The sequence below is a fragment of the Lepidochelys kempii genome, chromosome 7 (genome assembly GCF_965140285.1).
Source record: "Lepidochelys kempii isolate rLepKem1 chromosome 7, rLepKem1.hap1, whole genome shotgun sequence".
Classification (NCBI taxonomy): Eukaryota; Metazoa; Chordata; order Testudines; family Cheloniidae; genus Lepidochelys; species Lepidochelys kempii.
Genome location: NC_136386.1, coordinates 97,591,080 through 97,606,379, shown reverse-complemented (window position 1 = coordinate 97,606,379; position 15,300 = coordinate 97,591,080). Strand labels below are relative to the sequence as shown.

The window sequence follows — 15,300 nt, the reverse complement described above, 5'->3', positions numbered from 1 at the left end:
TCCAATGCTGTACAAAGGCTGAACTGGGACTTGGTGATTGGAAAGCCTGTTGTTCTGCTTCAGAAAGAACAAAACTGCTGATTTAAACCCAACAATGTGATTACAAAACTATCTCTGACAAATGTATAACTGAAAAACCCCGTTCAGATGAAGTCAATAAGTTGAGATTTGTTCTGACCCTCAGTGCAAGTGTAACCAGAGTTTTTGTTGGTGGTTTGTTCAGGGATTTTTTTGCTCTAACTTTCTTGTTTCCCTGGTTGTAGGGGATGAGGCAATTTACGAAGAAATGCAAAATCAGACAATCATGCCATATTATTTACTCAGGAGACCAGATGAGCTCATTTAGAAGAAAACTTCAGACAACTTGCCATGCCGGTTAAAAAGTAGCTGGGTGGGGATGAATCAGGCCTCTGCTTGCCCAAAGCTAGAATGCATGCTAAAAATGCATAAAGATAATGACTGCACTGTTTTCAGCTGATAACTTCAGCATTGCTGTTTGAGCCGCTCAGAGCCAAGCTGATAAGTGCTGGGAAATATCAAGCTGTGACAAGGTGCAGAGAGCTTACCCTGGATCCAGAAAATGCCCCTGAGGTTGTGGAGCAGAGCACCTCAGGGCACCAAGGAACTTAATTACTTGATTTAAAAGGCAACATCTGTAACTCCCATTGACTCCAGTGCGAGCTCTAGGTGCTCAGCATCAAGAAAATCACATAATGAAAAAGCTCTTTAAAAGCAGGCCACTTGTAGGCAGATGGGAAAGGCATGGTAGGGAGCTAGGTGGCTGCAGGGATGGCAGCCAGGCTAAGCTATGTGAGGGGCTGATTTTTGTTATAGCCCAGATGAGCCTTTTTGTTTTGTTTGGTTTCAGAGTAACAGCCGTGTTAGTCTATATTTGCAAAAAGAAAAGGAGTACTTGTGGCACCTTAGAGACTAACCAATTTATTTGAGCATGAGCTTGCATCCGATGAAGTGAGCTGTAGCTCACGAAAGCTCATGCTCAAATAAATTGGTTAGTCTCTAAGGTGCCACAAGTACTCCTTTTCTTTTTGTTTTGTTTGAAAGCCTTTTGCCTATTGTTAAAGATCAACTGTGATGAACACTCAACATGTTTACGTTTGCACCTCGCTGGGGGTTAGGGCACATTAAGACTGCATCGCTGTTCTGCTTGCTTTGATAGTTGAAATAGCAGGGATGTTATATCTTCACTCCCCTTGCTTTGTTGAAGAGTATCAGCACAATTCTTGGAGGGCGACACAAGGCTGAAACCTGAATTACCACTTCCCCTCTCTCATCTAGGATGGCGAGTCAGAATCTATGACAATCTGTTTATTCTGGTTTTCTCCCTCCACCTGCATTGCTGGCATGAGCTCCCTGAGCTGAATGGCTGGCCTAAGAGGGGCAAAGGAGTAAATCAATCACTCGTCCATACAGCAAGATCCCTCCTGCTAACTGTCTGCCAAGCCAGAAGTGTGAGCAGAGTTGTCATTGATGATGCTGACACAACATATCAAGATCAGGATTCACCAGACTCTGGCTCTGAGTGACCTTGAGCAAGTCTCTTAACTTCTGTGTATCTGCGCATCTGTAACACTGGTACAGTAATTATATGCTTCACATCTCTAGGAGAGAGTACAGTTTCGTTATTTGTTTTAAAGCACTTTCGTTCCTTAACCAAAATAGCAAAATGAATATAACAGATTCACATTTTGAAAACTTCAACCTCAAAGCCTCCTTTCTATTAATAAGAATATGCCCAGTTTCCGTTATAACTTCTTTTGCAAATCTGGCTTCTCTTTTGCTTTCCTGTCCAGCACTGACTTCCAGGCAATAGCTTGTCTATGCACTAATGTCCTGCCCCACTGTTAATGAAATTTAGCATCTTATCTCTTTGTGCTGCCACACTCTGGCTAGATGAGTTTTCCGCAATAACCTAACTCCCAGACTAACTTATTTACACTTGTTGATACTGATCTTTCGGTTCCATCTGCTAATCCAGGACCTGATTCTGTATCACTGATTCACATGAGCAGTCCCTTATTCAATGGAGCTCTCACATGTGTAAGAGCAGTTGGGTAAGGCCCCTAGTTACTCATACAATTTCTTTGAATCTGGTTGCACTGTTTCTCCTTTCTTTGCCCTACTATACATGTTAGTATTAGAAGCTGTCATACTTGGGTGCCTGGAGGGGTAGAGATCCAACAGTAGATGGGGAGGGGTAGAGTAGAGGGAATACTAGGATAGGGAGAGCAAAAAAGAATAAAAACATTAAAAAGAGAAAAAATGCACAGAAAAAAATAAAATAAACAGTAAACTACAAGAAGAGAGTGAGTGTGCAACCACTGTACATGGAGCCAGGGCCCTTAAAGACACGAACCTATCTGCCTATACACTGTGAAATTAAGCATTCCAGGATGGGCATCGCTGCTAGTTTATCTATAAATTCACCTTATAAACTCATAGAATTTAAAGACAGAAGGGGCCATCATGATAATCTAATCTGACCTGCACATTTCAGGCCACAGAACCTCACCCACCCACTCCTGTAAAAAATGTATAACTTCTGGCTGAGTTACTGAAAAACTTCAAGTTACAGAGAATCCACTATTTACTCTAGTTGAAATCTGCAAGTGACTCATGCCCCATGCTGCAGAGAAAGGCGAAACCCCCTAGGGTCTCTGCCAATCTGACCTGAGGAAAATTCCTTCTCCACTCCACATATGGCAGTCAGTTAGACCCTGAACACGTTGGCGAGACCAAACAGCCGTACACTTGGGAATTAATTCTCTGTAGTAACTCAGTCTTCCTTGTCTAATATTCTATCACCAGCTGTTGAGGATGTTTGCATCTGGCAGTCAATGCTTCTATATTACTTCTATAAAAACTCTACAGCTGGGGCTTGTGTTTTGGGGGGACATTAATTTCATTGGGGGGGTGTGTATTTTTAGCAATTTTTGAGTTCTATGTTAACACCAGTGTGTTTCAGGGCTTTCTCTTTGTGTGTACACACAATACTGTTTCAAACTGCACTACGTTATAGTACACTAGGCAACCTTTAGTGCACACCAGCAGGGTCTACACGAACCAACCAATGTACAACGTGTTAGTCATTGTCTTTTGTATGACATTTTAAAAACAATAGGCTGGATTATAATTGAATCTTGAGAGTCAAAAGCTATTCTAATGCTTCTGGGGTAGCTAGGTGGATTCCCCCTTGTGCCACCACTGTAGCATGAACAGGACACTTGTCCATGTTATGTTGCATGGCTTGTACCTCACCACAGTCACAATTCGATGAGTCTTTGAATTTCCATTTGTGGAGGAGATTCCCACGCCTTCTGTGCATTGTCCGAACGCGGTTGAGTACAATCCACTGCCTATGGGAAAGGCAGAATCCCAGGAATTCTTTCATTGGCTCTTTAATCAGGTCTTTGTTTGGGATGTCATGAGCAGCCCGCAATTCAAGCCAGTGAGTGCTGGTGTCCTTTCTGTTGGCCTGTAGCATTGATGGGTGCATCCAGAAAGGCTTCCTGGATTTGAGTCAGGAGGGTGGCCCTGAGTTGAGATCTTGGTGTATCTGCAGGCAGCCAGGATTTTGTTGTACTCCTGGACCACAGCAGTATCTCACCTGATGATGTTGGCTGGTGTGATGCCCACCAAAACTAAAATCTACAGTATTGGCATAGACCCAAGAGAACCGCTAACAATCCAGAGAGTAGCATTGATTCCAGTGTCAATGAGATTGGTGTGGGAGCTGTTGCACCAAACTGGTGTGCAATGCTCCACTGTTGACAAGGCCAGGGCTTGGACAGACGATCAAAGCATGCATGCATCACGTCCCCAGGATGTGTCAGCAATCTTCTGCGTGATAACCCTTGTCTTTATCTTCTTTTTGGTGTTGTCATGGTGTTGGCAATAGCTCAGTGTCCATTCAAGGGTAACCCCGAGGTACCATGGATTGTGGTCATGCTAAAGAGACAGCCCATATGTTAGTGTGCTTTAAAAATTACACCCCTGTACTGCTTATTATTGCTCCATGTCAACAAGCCCCTAGATTCAAGTTCGGGAGCAGAGACGTTGCTCATATAAACAAACTGGCCTGGGAAAGGGGTGAAGTCAACACAAATTGAGTAACCATTCTCATTCTTTCTCCAGTGTTTATTGGATAAACACCAATTTCATTTTTATTTATTGATTAATTGGGGGTGTTTGTTTATCAGTTAAAACCCAAAAGCAGACACCCTACCTATAACCCACCCATTAAATGTTTTGTTAAAACCTTTTTACTATTTACAAAGCACCAAATATTTTAAACATGCTGGGCAAACAGCACCACATGCTTCCAGTGTGAAGTAGCAGCTGCTGGAGCCCAGATACATTCACAAGCAAAACACATGAAGTTGAGTAAAGGTTTCCAAAATGTAAAGGCACCTACCTCAGAGGTCTAAACCCACTACCTATGGGATATATCCTAAATGTGGGATGTTTGACTGAAGGGTTTTGGTTCAGGAGGTCCTCCATTTTGGGGACTTTCTTAATCACCGAGGGGAAGGTGCATTAATCTGGACCTGTTGCTGCATATGTCTCTTATTTTGAACATATAATCCTCTCCTCCTCCTACCTTTTGCACAACACACATTGCACACTCAGATCTCTCTCAGTCCACCCTCCACTCCATTATTTTCCCCCTTCCCTCAGCAAGAGCTGCAAGACAGAAGAGTCTTTAACAGCTGAAGCTCGTTAAAACCGTTTAGCACCTCCTTTTTTCTGGAAAGGTGAGACAGAGAACTTGAAAGTCTGCTAGTCTGGTAACTGGAGTGCAGTCGTTTGTCAACAAGTGCATCAATGTTTAGCATCCTGGGGTTATTATGAACCACCAGTTTCAGGTGTTCATGATCATTTCCGCTTAAGTTCACAATAAGAGCTGATCAGATACGGAACAAACAGTATTTGTGAACATCCATTTGAATTCCAAATAGGTTTTGGTTTGATAACCTTCATAAGTCTTCATAATTAACTTTTTCTGAATGAAGTGATGAAGTGAGCTGTCGCTCACGAAAGCTTATGCTCAAATAAATGTGTTAGTCTCTAAGGTGCCATAAGTACTCCTTTTCTTTTTGCGGATACAGACTAACACGGCTGCTACTCTCAAACCTGTTCTTCTGAATGTGTTTTTGTTTACAAAAATGTGTAAGAAATGGCCTTTCTTCATATGCAGATAGGATATTTACGAATAAACCAGATTGTGTGTTTGCTGTCCTTTATTCATTATTAAAACTTGTTGTAAATTTTCCATTGTAAAGTGTTTTCACTGGAAAATGTAGTGCTTACTAAATTTTTATATTCCAAGAAGCAACATTTTGAAATGAAACATTTTGTTCCAAATCAACATTTTGTATTTTATTCTGTTTCAAAATGTCAAAATTGTTTGTTTAGACATTTCTTAATTGAAACGTTTGGGAACTTTTCAGTATTTCTTCTTTTCATCATGATCTGAGAGAAAAACAAATGTCAAAATGATGGAATTTTCCCCAGGATGAAAATTCCATTTTCCTGCCATCTCCATTCATTATTTGTCATGTGTTAGTTGGAGGTTCAACGTTACATTTGCACAGCACAGAAAAGAAGAATACTTTGCTCTTATATAACGTTTTTCACCTGTAGATCTCAAAGTGCTTTACAACAGATAGTAAATATTGGGAAACTGAGGCACAAAAAGTGAAGTGGTTTGTCCAAGCAGATCAGTGGAGGAGTGAGGAATAGAACTCAGTCTCTTAACTCCCATTGTCTTATCCACTAGTCCAGAAACATTGCCATATTCTCAGCACTTAGGTGACTGCTCATAGACCATTGACAATGAACAGCAAATAGTGTAAATGAACAGTTCATGAACAACCTATAGTGTGAAAATTGTTCATCACGTTATTTGGTTCATATTTATGTATAGTAACTACAGACTTGATCTGGCAATGATTCACAAACAGAAAAAGGAATATATTTGTATTGTGGTTTATTTGCAATGTAGAGTCTGATCAGCTCTATTCATAATGCAGAATTTCTAAAGTAACTGTGTGAGAAGATGATTATTTCCTGAAATTTAATATTAGCTACTTCAACTGTCCTCTCCAAGGCGTACTAACAGACTAGTCAGTATGCCTTAGACTAGTTACTATGCCTTATAGCAATACAAATGGAGGTTTGTGGTTGTGTTTGAATGGCTTACATGTGACTTAGTACTTCACAAGAAAGGATTAAACATTTATAGGAAAAGAATGGCATCTGCAGTTATACTAGCTAAAATAATAATGATCATTGCTACCAACCCTCCTGGTTCAGGGCACATGCTGATTCCCCAGAGTCCTCAGGAAGAAAATTCTTCCATGTCATAGTAATGCCCTGTTAGGTGTTGTGTGAGGATCTTACACCTTCTTTTAAGACATCTGGCACTGGCCATTGTTGAAGACAGGACATCAAACAAGGGGCCAAATTCCAATCTTGTTTACACTGGTTCAACACTGATGTAAGTCCATTGACTTCAGTGGAATAGCGCCTAGTTTACACCACTGTAAGTGAGATCTAAATCTGGGCCTAGATGAACCAGTTTTCTGTTCCATATGTCAACCCCTAAATTCTTGTAAATCATTGGCTTCTTCATGTCAGTATTTATGAAGTGAATGCAAAAACTGCCTGGAAAAAAAGGCCTTTCAGTACAAATGCCTTTGGAATCAGCTGTTTGGGGCAACATTTTGTAGCACGGGGAAACATAATATTAAATATATGTCACAAGGTGGGGGTGAAGATGGGAAAGTCAGCAGCTGGTCCAGTAAAATATATTACTTCACCCACATTGTCTCTCTAACATACTGGGACTGTCATGGCTACAACTACACTGCATATAGCAGAATGATAAAGGCAATTGTGCAGAGCATTATTGCTGCCAAGCTTATTAGCCATACCTCATGATTCATAGAGGACTCATTTCTAAGGAAAATAGCTAATGATTTCAGTAACAAAGACCGGTGCCATAGCTTCAGTTATGCAAACACATCACACAGTATCAGGGGGGGAAAAAATGCCAGAGAGAACAACTGAGAGAACAATCCGTATTGTTATTGGCAACATCTGTAACTGAACCTTTGAGGGACTGAGCTTTTCTTCCAGGCCAAAATGTGTGAAGTAGACAATGATGTGGTCAGAATTGTGATTATCCTGCAAGTTAATAATGCTTCAGTAAAACTCATTACAGAGCTAATGCATTAAGGCACAACTCTTTATAATTTTACTTCACACAGAATAAATCATGCTGGTAAGTGTCTCATTTCAGCCATGGGCATCTCCCACTGCACTAGGCTGATGAGCCCTTAAAGAGAAAGAAAAACATATCCCTGTTGTGAAATATTCTGTCTGTATTCATTTCATTTGCTTATTCTGCAGGAGGCCTGTTTCCTGCACTACAGAGTGAAAAGGATTTCCTTGTTGAAATGTCACCATAACAAACACCTGCACACTATGTACTGTGGCTTTGTTGTGTTTTCTTTTAACCCTTGAGTGGCTTTTTGATTTTTTTAAAGAGTTAAAATGGGCTGCCCCCCAAATTTTGTTTTGAGGTCTAAAGAGGCTAGAATACTGGTTTTAGCCTTTGTTTTTCATTTTCACATGTCTCTGACTATCTAGGTTCAATCAGAAATAGCACATTATTGCAAGAAAGACTGTTCTCATGGTGTTTGCATCCTGCCTGGAACCACTGGACATCTGGGAAGGAGGAAGCCTTTTCTTACATGACTCCAGCAGATGCAAAAGGTATGGATGTAACTTAGATAAGGTATGTAACTTATCTGAATCCTGGAGGCTTACGGTATTTACACCCATCCCTACCTAGAGGCACAATCCTGCTAACACGTATGCATATGACAATGAGGCTATTCACAAATAAACTTATTCACATGCTTTTCTGTGAGTATGCAAGCAAACTGAGGTGTCACAGAAACACCACAGGCAGTTTGAGGTAACCCAACCTGCCTTGTATACTCTCAAAACCTCAACAAACAGCTCCAGGTCCCTATGCGTGGAATCAAAACCTGTAAGCAGGCACAAGACTTCATTGAGGTATCTGAGTAAGACCATTTAAGTTGTACCCTCAGGACCAATCACGAGCTGCACTGGGACAATTTTTGTCCTCAGTATTTTACCTTACTGTTGAAGCTCTGTACTGGCTGACAGTTGAGATGGGAGTCACCTACACTAGCAATTTTTTTACCCTTTATTACCAGTGAGCAGCCCTGTACCCGTGGAAGCGCTCGTAAAGACCTGAAGCAGGTGTTTTCACCACCAACTATGTCATTTAGCCCTGCTGCAACAGTGGAAATTTTTAAGGGAAAAAAGGCTCAAGGAGACATAGCCTTGGTGTCTGGCCTTGAACTTGATTCTGACTCATAGGGTACACTACTGCTTTGACAACCATGGTTTTGACATGTCTGTGCTTAGATCCTACTGTGATTAGCACCTTAAAAATACCGTAGATAAAAACCATCCCACCTGGTTCCCAAGTGGGTAGTGTGGGTAAGTGAAACTGGTGTTGAAAGGCATTTGCTTAAGAAATTGCAATGATGTTCATTAGCATTAGGCTGATCCAGTTATACAATTCTCAGCAGTCAGGGACCACTGATTTTTGTTCTTGTATATGCCTGGAAGGTGGGAAGTCTCATGAAAAGCTAGAGATAGGGCTGGTCTGCATCTAAAATTTAGGTTAACTTAGAGACGCAACTGTAGTGTCTGTAGTGTAAACAAGCCCTAAGACTCCCTCCCTCCCTCTTGCACAAATAAAGCTTTTTCCTGCAGTCTGAATGTTGGTAAATATAACCTTGAGGCCATCCACACCTGCTGTTTGGGTTTAGGCATTAGCAAAGAATTCAGTCTGGCTGGTCATTAACTTTGCACAGAATAAGCGACTTTAGAAAGCAGAACTTTATCAAGGCAGATTATCGAACAGGCCTTTAAATCTGTACTTATAATTTTTCATGTTGATGACATTGGACATGAACATTTTGGGTGCCAAAATATTCAGAATAGCAAGATCAGCGTGCCTACACACGTGCTATTTTCACATACAGCGCTGAGGTTAGATATGTCAGAAAACATGAGCGCCCAAAATTGGGGGTCTGAATGTGTGAGCAGGGTTGAGGACACTTTCAAAACCAAGGCCAGACGTGTGTTCTCATAGCATCATTCTCCTTTCTGTCTGTGCTCAGGGTATGAGAAAAAAGCTGCAACATACAAAACACAACTGGGAGGTTACTGATTAAAAGTGAAGAATACAAGACAGGAACAACTGTTAGGCTGGGCAGTTGTTGAAGATAATTCAAGGTGAGCTAAAGTTCCCTAGCTCACCTATAGTACAATGTGTTCTCAGCGCAGAGCCAAGCAAGCCATCTGATTGTTGAATTAGATTTATGCAGTAAAAATATCAATTGTTTGCAAATGTCCTGATTTGAAAAAGGAAATGTTCAAACCTTATTTTATAATTTTACTGAGAGATTTAAACTGGCTGCAGTTACAGGCAGCCTTGCAACACATATAAATGTTTAAGTGTAAGTCCGTTACATTGTATTACATTTTTATGTCATTCAGTGTCTTAGAGAAGGGGGAAATGTAAGGCCTGGTCTTAAGAGGTGCTGAGCTGCTTCATTCCCCAGGGACAATCAGCATCTTGCAGAATTGTGCCCTTAATTTGCCCGCAAAGTATTTCTTCAAAGAGAGTTTTAAAATGGCAAAACAAAGTTATCCAGTTCTCTAATAGGAATGACACAGTTAAGCTCCCCTTGCTGACTTATCTGTGCTGTAACTGTGAAATAAAGCACATGAACATATGGGACCTCAGGCAGGGAAATTGGGTACTTGCTATGTAACCTTCACAAATCAGTTCATTTCTCTCTCTGTCTCTCTCTCTCTCTCTCTCTTTTTTTTTTTAAATAGCATCTGAAGGAAGCTGAATTGAACAGCAAGTAAACAAATGAGAAGAACACCCCACCCTTCCTCTTATTTGAAGGCTGTGCAATTAATGGAGAATGTGACCAGCCAGTCCTTCCCTTGCTGCCAGGACAAACTCTTGTTAATTCACGTTGCCAGTGTTCTACAGAGCAACAGCAGCACTTGCCCTTCCGCTTGCCTTTTGGTTGGACAGCCAGTGGCACTGCACAGGGAGAAAGTAAGACACAATGGATCTGAATCTCACACCTGGGTGGTGTGAATGGGTGTTCTGCATACACTGTTGTGTCGTGGGAGGACACGGTATCACTGCCATTTCGGTTGCTGCAGTAACTCCACTATGAACAAAAAACCTCTTCCCAGTCAGTACACAGAGAAGAATATGAAGAAGGTGCTTTGCAGTCCCTGCTATATTGTGCTGTTTGTTGTAATAACAGGATAAGTAACAGCCAGAAAAAGATGGAGTTGAGGGTTTCTCCACCCCCAAGTCTATTTATCCCTCTTGACCTCTAAGCATCACCTTTCAGATAGCCAGCTAACAGCATCTGTGAGCTGGAGTTTGTACCTTTTCCCTAGACCAAAATTATCCACCTTTTCAGAACACAATCGGTGAGATCTTCAGTTAGTGTAAATCAGCACAGATCAATTGATTTCAGTGCTCTGCACAAGTCTGGTGACTCGAATTGACTTCAGTAGAGCTAGCCAATTTACACCAGCTGAGAGTCTGCTCCCATAACACTAACTCTTTTAAATCTGTATGTGTAACCTCAGTTCTTCATTCAGTTCTTCCTGAGGCACAACTCCAGTTGAAGTCCATCAATTTTGCCCAAGTAAGGGCTGTTGTACACCAGAAAATTAAATTGACCCAGCTCTGTCGCTCAGGTTGTGAAAATCCACAGCCCTGAGCTGAGCTAAATTCTCCAGTAGTCAGTGCTAGGTTGATTGGAAGAATTCCTCCTAGCTCCTGCCTCTCCGGGAGGTGGCCTACCTTTGCAGACAGGAGAACCCCTTCCACTGGCATACGTAGTGTCTATGCTGAAGTGCTACAGCAGTGCGTCTGCAGCAGTGCCGTTGTGTTGCTGTAGCATTTCAAGTGTAGACAAGCCTTAAGTATGAAGTAAAGAAGACTTCAGGTTTGGGAGCCTTTTTTATTGTTTAATTATATATCTTGTGAGTTGTTCACTTCTTGGATGTTTTTCCATATGAAAAGTTTTGCCTGACTCTGCATGCTCAAACAAAACCAGAACTACTGCCACAAGATCTGTGAACTCAGAGATACAACTGAGGACTCTCTGAGCCATTGAGAAGTCTCTCTGAATCTCTCTTTATGTCAAATTCAGACCCATGGTAATGCATCTGAGTGAGACATCTGCACAATTGGCTAGCTAGAGACAGGTACCAAAATATCTACCCTGTCTTCTGGCAGGCAGATTACATCACTATCCAAAGTATTGCACATTTCTGAACTAGTCTGACCTATCTTTTTTTTCAAGCCTATTGCTGTAAAATATGCTTCGACACACGCACTAAAAAAAAGCAACAAAGGTTTGTCTTGGGTTTCAGTTCTCTGGATAGAATATCCCCCAAACTGGAGATAGAACCTATACTACAGATTTAAGAGATTAAATCCTCAAGAGAGTCCTAATATGCACTGAGTGAATTCAAAGTCCAAAATACAAACTCCTGGCAGATAAGATTCACCTAAGGAGAGTTCCCAGGAAACAAAACGTCATTGCTCTGTTGGATGGGGGCAGGAGGAGGGGAAGGAATCATTAGCTGAAAGCGTAAGCTGTCTGTGAAGACTTTATATGAAGAACTGATGTGTGGTGAATCAGTCCTGAAGCACTCTCTTGTGCAATAGGCAGTCAGTGGGAGGAACACACTGTCATTTCCCTGGGAACACCCGCAAGTAGCATCTTACCCACTTCGCTACAGTTGGAACACACCCCAAGGAGCAGAGCATGTAGGGCCCGACGTACACGTTGACTATCTTCCCATTTCACCGTGCAGGCAGCAGTACAGGAACGCCGTCTGAGCACTCTCCAGGATGTGGTGTATATCGGAGCAATCGTCAGACTGAAGTGCTGCTGTCTTGACTACCTTTCTATTAATAGAACAAATCAAAATGTTTTGAAGAACTAGAAAATATTGGATCAGAAGATTTGGCCTGTTTCTCAGCAAGTGGTTATGTTCCCTTGAGTGTGATTCATAGAACCCAAACTTCCTGCACTCGTCTCATGGACTGTTAGCTGCAAACATTTAGTCTTCCTTTAGTACAAGGAAAATTTCAGTTCAATACAGAATACTGACAATACCGGTCATAATTGATTACAAGATATCTTAGATTTTCAGAGAGACCTTTTGAAAGCATTGCATGGGGAGAGTTTGACCACATGATTACTATTCCCATCAATGGTCAATGACACCTAAATATCCCATGGCTACAAAGTAGGGAACCCTTGCACCTTATATCTCATCTTTCATGAGAAAATGGAGGAACTTTGGGAAAGTCAGCAGCTGTTGGTAAAAATCACATCATGCTGTATTTTTAGAAATAGAAAGAGCCTTGCTTCCTTTTCTATAGAATCTTCCTTCACCATTTTACAGATACATTTTTATAAATTTCCAATCCTATACCTGTAGAAAAGGAAAGCAGGAAAGTGTTACAAGAGTTAGAAACATTAGAAACTTCCAAGAAAAAAAGAACTCATCAAGAAGTCCACTAAAATGATGGGTTCTAAATTAGCTGTTAACACTTAAGAAGGAGACTGAGTTATTATTGAGCAGATGTTCTCAGAGAGCTATCCACAATGTGCAGCGGCAGTCAAAAAAGCTAACAGTATGTTAGGAACCGTTAGGAAAGGGATAGATAATAACACAGAAGAGAACATGATGCCACTATATAAATCCATGGTATGCCCACACCTTGATTACTGTATAGAGTTCTGGTCACCTTGTCTCAAAAAAGATATCTTAGAATTGGAAAAGGTACAGTGAAAGGAACAAAAATGAATATAGGTATGGAACAGCTTCCATTTGAGGAGAGACAACTAAGATGGAATATCTTCAAGATCTATAAAATCGTGAATGGTGTGGAAAAAGCGAATAAGGAAGTGTTATTTACCCCTTCACATAACACAAGAAGCAGGGGTCACGCAATGAAATTAATAGCACATTTAAAACAAACATAAGGAAGTACTACTTCACAGTCAACCTGTGGAATTCTTTGTCAGGGGATGTTGTGAAGGCCAAAACTATAACAGGGATCAAAAAAGAATTAATTAAGTTAATAGAGGATAGATACATCAATGACTCTTAGCCAGGATGGTCAAGAATGCTACCCCATGCTCTGGGTGTCCCTAACCCTCTGACTGCCAGAAGCTGGGCCTGGATGACAGGGGATCACTCTGTAATTGCCCTATTCTGTTCATTTCCAGTGAAGAATCTGGCACCAGCCACTCTCAGAAGATAGGATACTGGGCTAGATGGACCACTGATCTGATCCAGTATGTCCATTCTTATTTTCTAAAACACTGTAGGGGCAAATGGAGTTGGGGGGTGGGAATTCCTTGGGATTAAAAGCCAAGATCAAAGCGTGCTCATGTTGCATCTCGGCATATAAAATACCAGATACACAAGCTGTCCATTGACTATCAAATATGTCAACTGTTCTAAAGAAACAAACTGTTCAAAGAATTATCCAAACAGCTTTAGCTTCATCAGGATCTACATCACCATGAATTGAATGGACTTCTTTGACTTAATAACATTACTTTATTGTGATGGCAACCCCTCTCCTCCTCTTTTTTTTTAAATTCTTGTCATTAACAGGAATTCACCCAGATGTGCTGGTCTGGCTAAGCTGTGCTCAGTGTAGGACCAGGGACCATTAATGTCACTTTTGCATTTCCATTATCCTAAAACCAGCTGGAGGCTGGTCCAGCTCCTGGTTTAATTCGGTATATCTTGAATGTTTAAATTAGAGGAGCTGTGAGGTCATTTCAGCAGCCAGGGATTATCAGGCCTATGGATGTCCTGCCCAGGTCCCTTTTCCCCAGGGACCATGTAAGGATGTGGTGTGAAATTGCTATAGAAGTCCCAAAGCACCCACGGGGAATCCTCAGTGGGCCCTTAAATTGTAGCTTTGACTACTTTGCAAATATTAGACCTACATTTCCAGATAGATTCAGACTGCTCCTGTATCTGGTAACAACAGATGAGGCACAATGCTGTTCTCCTACAAAAAAAAACTGCATTAAAAGTGAACTGCAAAGGAAAAATCTGTTAGCAGTGTGAAGCATTGTCTGAATTAGAGAAATTTACTGTTTTTGTTCCTGTTAGAATGCTTGTAAAGCACTTTGTATCAACAGCCAGAAGTGCCCCCCAACACTTGATGTGCATGCCAGATATTGGTATCGTTTGGCTTCAAAGCTGTTTCAATCTCAACTGTTTCAGTTTTGGCGTAGATTAAGGTAGGTAGGGTGATAGCATAGGTAATTCAAATAATTCCCCTGGTACAGTCCTACGGTGAACCTGCGGCCGTTCAGAATCTACTGCTGTTCTAAAATGTTTTAGAAGGAAGAGCAAAACAGCACAGGTCAGATCACAAATCAGCATGGCAAAGGGGCCATAATGTACCCCTTAATACTTAAACCAGTTTTATCACACAGTCCACTATGAAGGGATCAATTCCTTAATGCAGACAGGCCTAAGACTCATCAACCTTTCCCCTCACTCCTTTACTGAGGACTGGTAAAGTAGTAAGTGTTTGCTTGTGATATCAATATTCCCTCAGTCCTCCAAAGAGCTCTCCATCAAAAATAGATAAGTCCAGAAAGACCTGATATTTATAACAATAGAAAAAATAGCAGAAGATTAAAAGAAACCATTCTGAGAATGCCTTTATATCTCCTAAAGGAGAAGTAAATGGTAGATTTTTCTTTTGCAGTTCACCTTGAAGATATGCAGGAAAATTTGTTGTTGTATGAATCACTTTCTTTATCTCTGCAAACTCTGTTCCTTTATTTCTGCTGCAAACATTTGCTAACTATAAATAAAAGAAATGTATTGACACTTGGGAGGGTCTGAGTTTGGAGAGTTTGTTCTTAGCAGCCAAATACAGGTTGTAGCTGGCAGTTAGGTGAGTGCCCATAATATGTTGATAAGCGTCTTTCTTTAAAAATGTACTTTGTACTTTTCAAATAACACAAGTGAAACAAAATCTGGCTCGTGGTAATTCAATTACTACTTTTGTTTTTTTGATTAACAAATTGAATAAGCCCATCATAATGAGACAGATCATCCCACAGCTCCCTCCTA

The 15,300-nt window shown here is 41.0% G+C and overlaps 1 long non-coding RNA gene across 1 annotated transcript in view; it reads left to right on the top strand.

The window, feature by feature from the left end:
* The window catches only part of LOC140915362 (uncharacterized), a 39,696-nt gene extending 28,576 nt beyond the window's left edge, over positions 1-11,120 (top strand). Inside the window, exons 2-4 of the long non-coding RNA XR_012160139.1 lie at positions 7,672-7,797; positions 9,246-9,360; positions 9,970-11,120. This is a non-coding gene — a long non-coding RNA (uncharacterized LOC140915362). The remainder of the gene's footprint in view (positions 1-7,671; positions 7,798-9,245; positions 9,361-9,969) is intronic.
* The last annotated feature ends 4,180 nt before the right edge of the window (positions 11,121-15,300 follow it).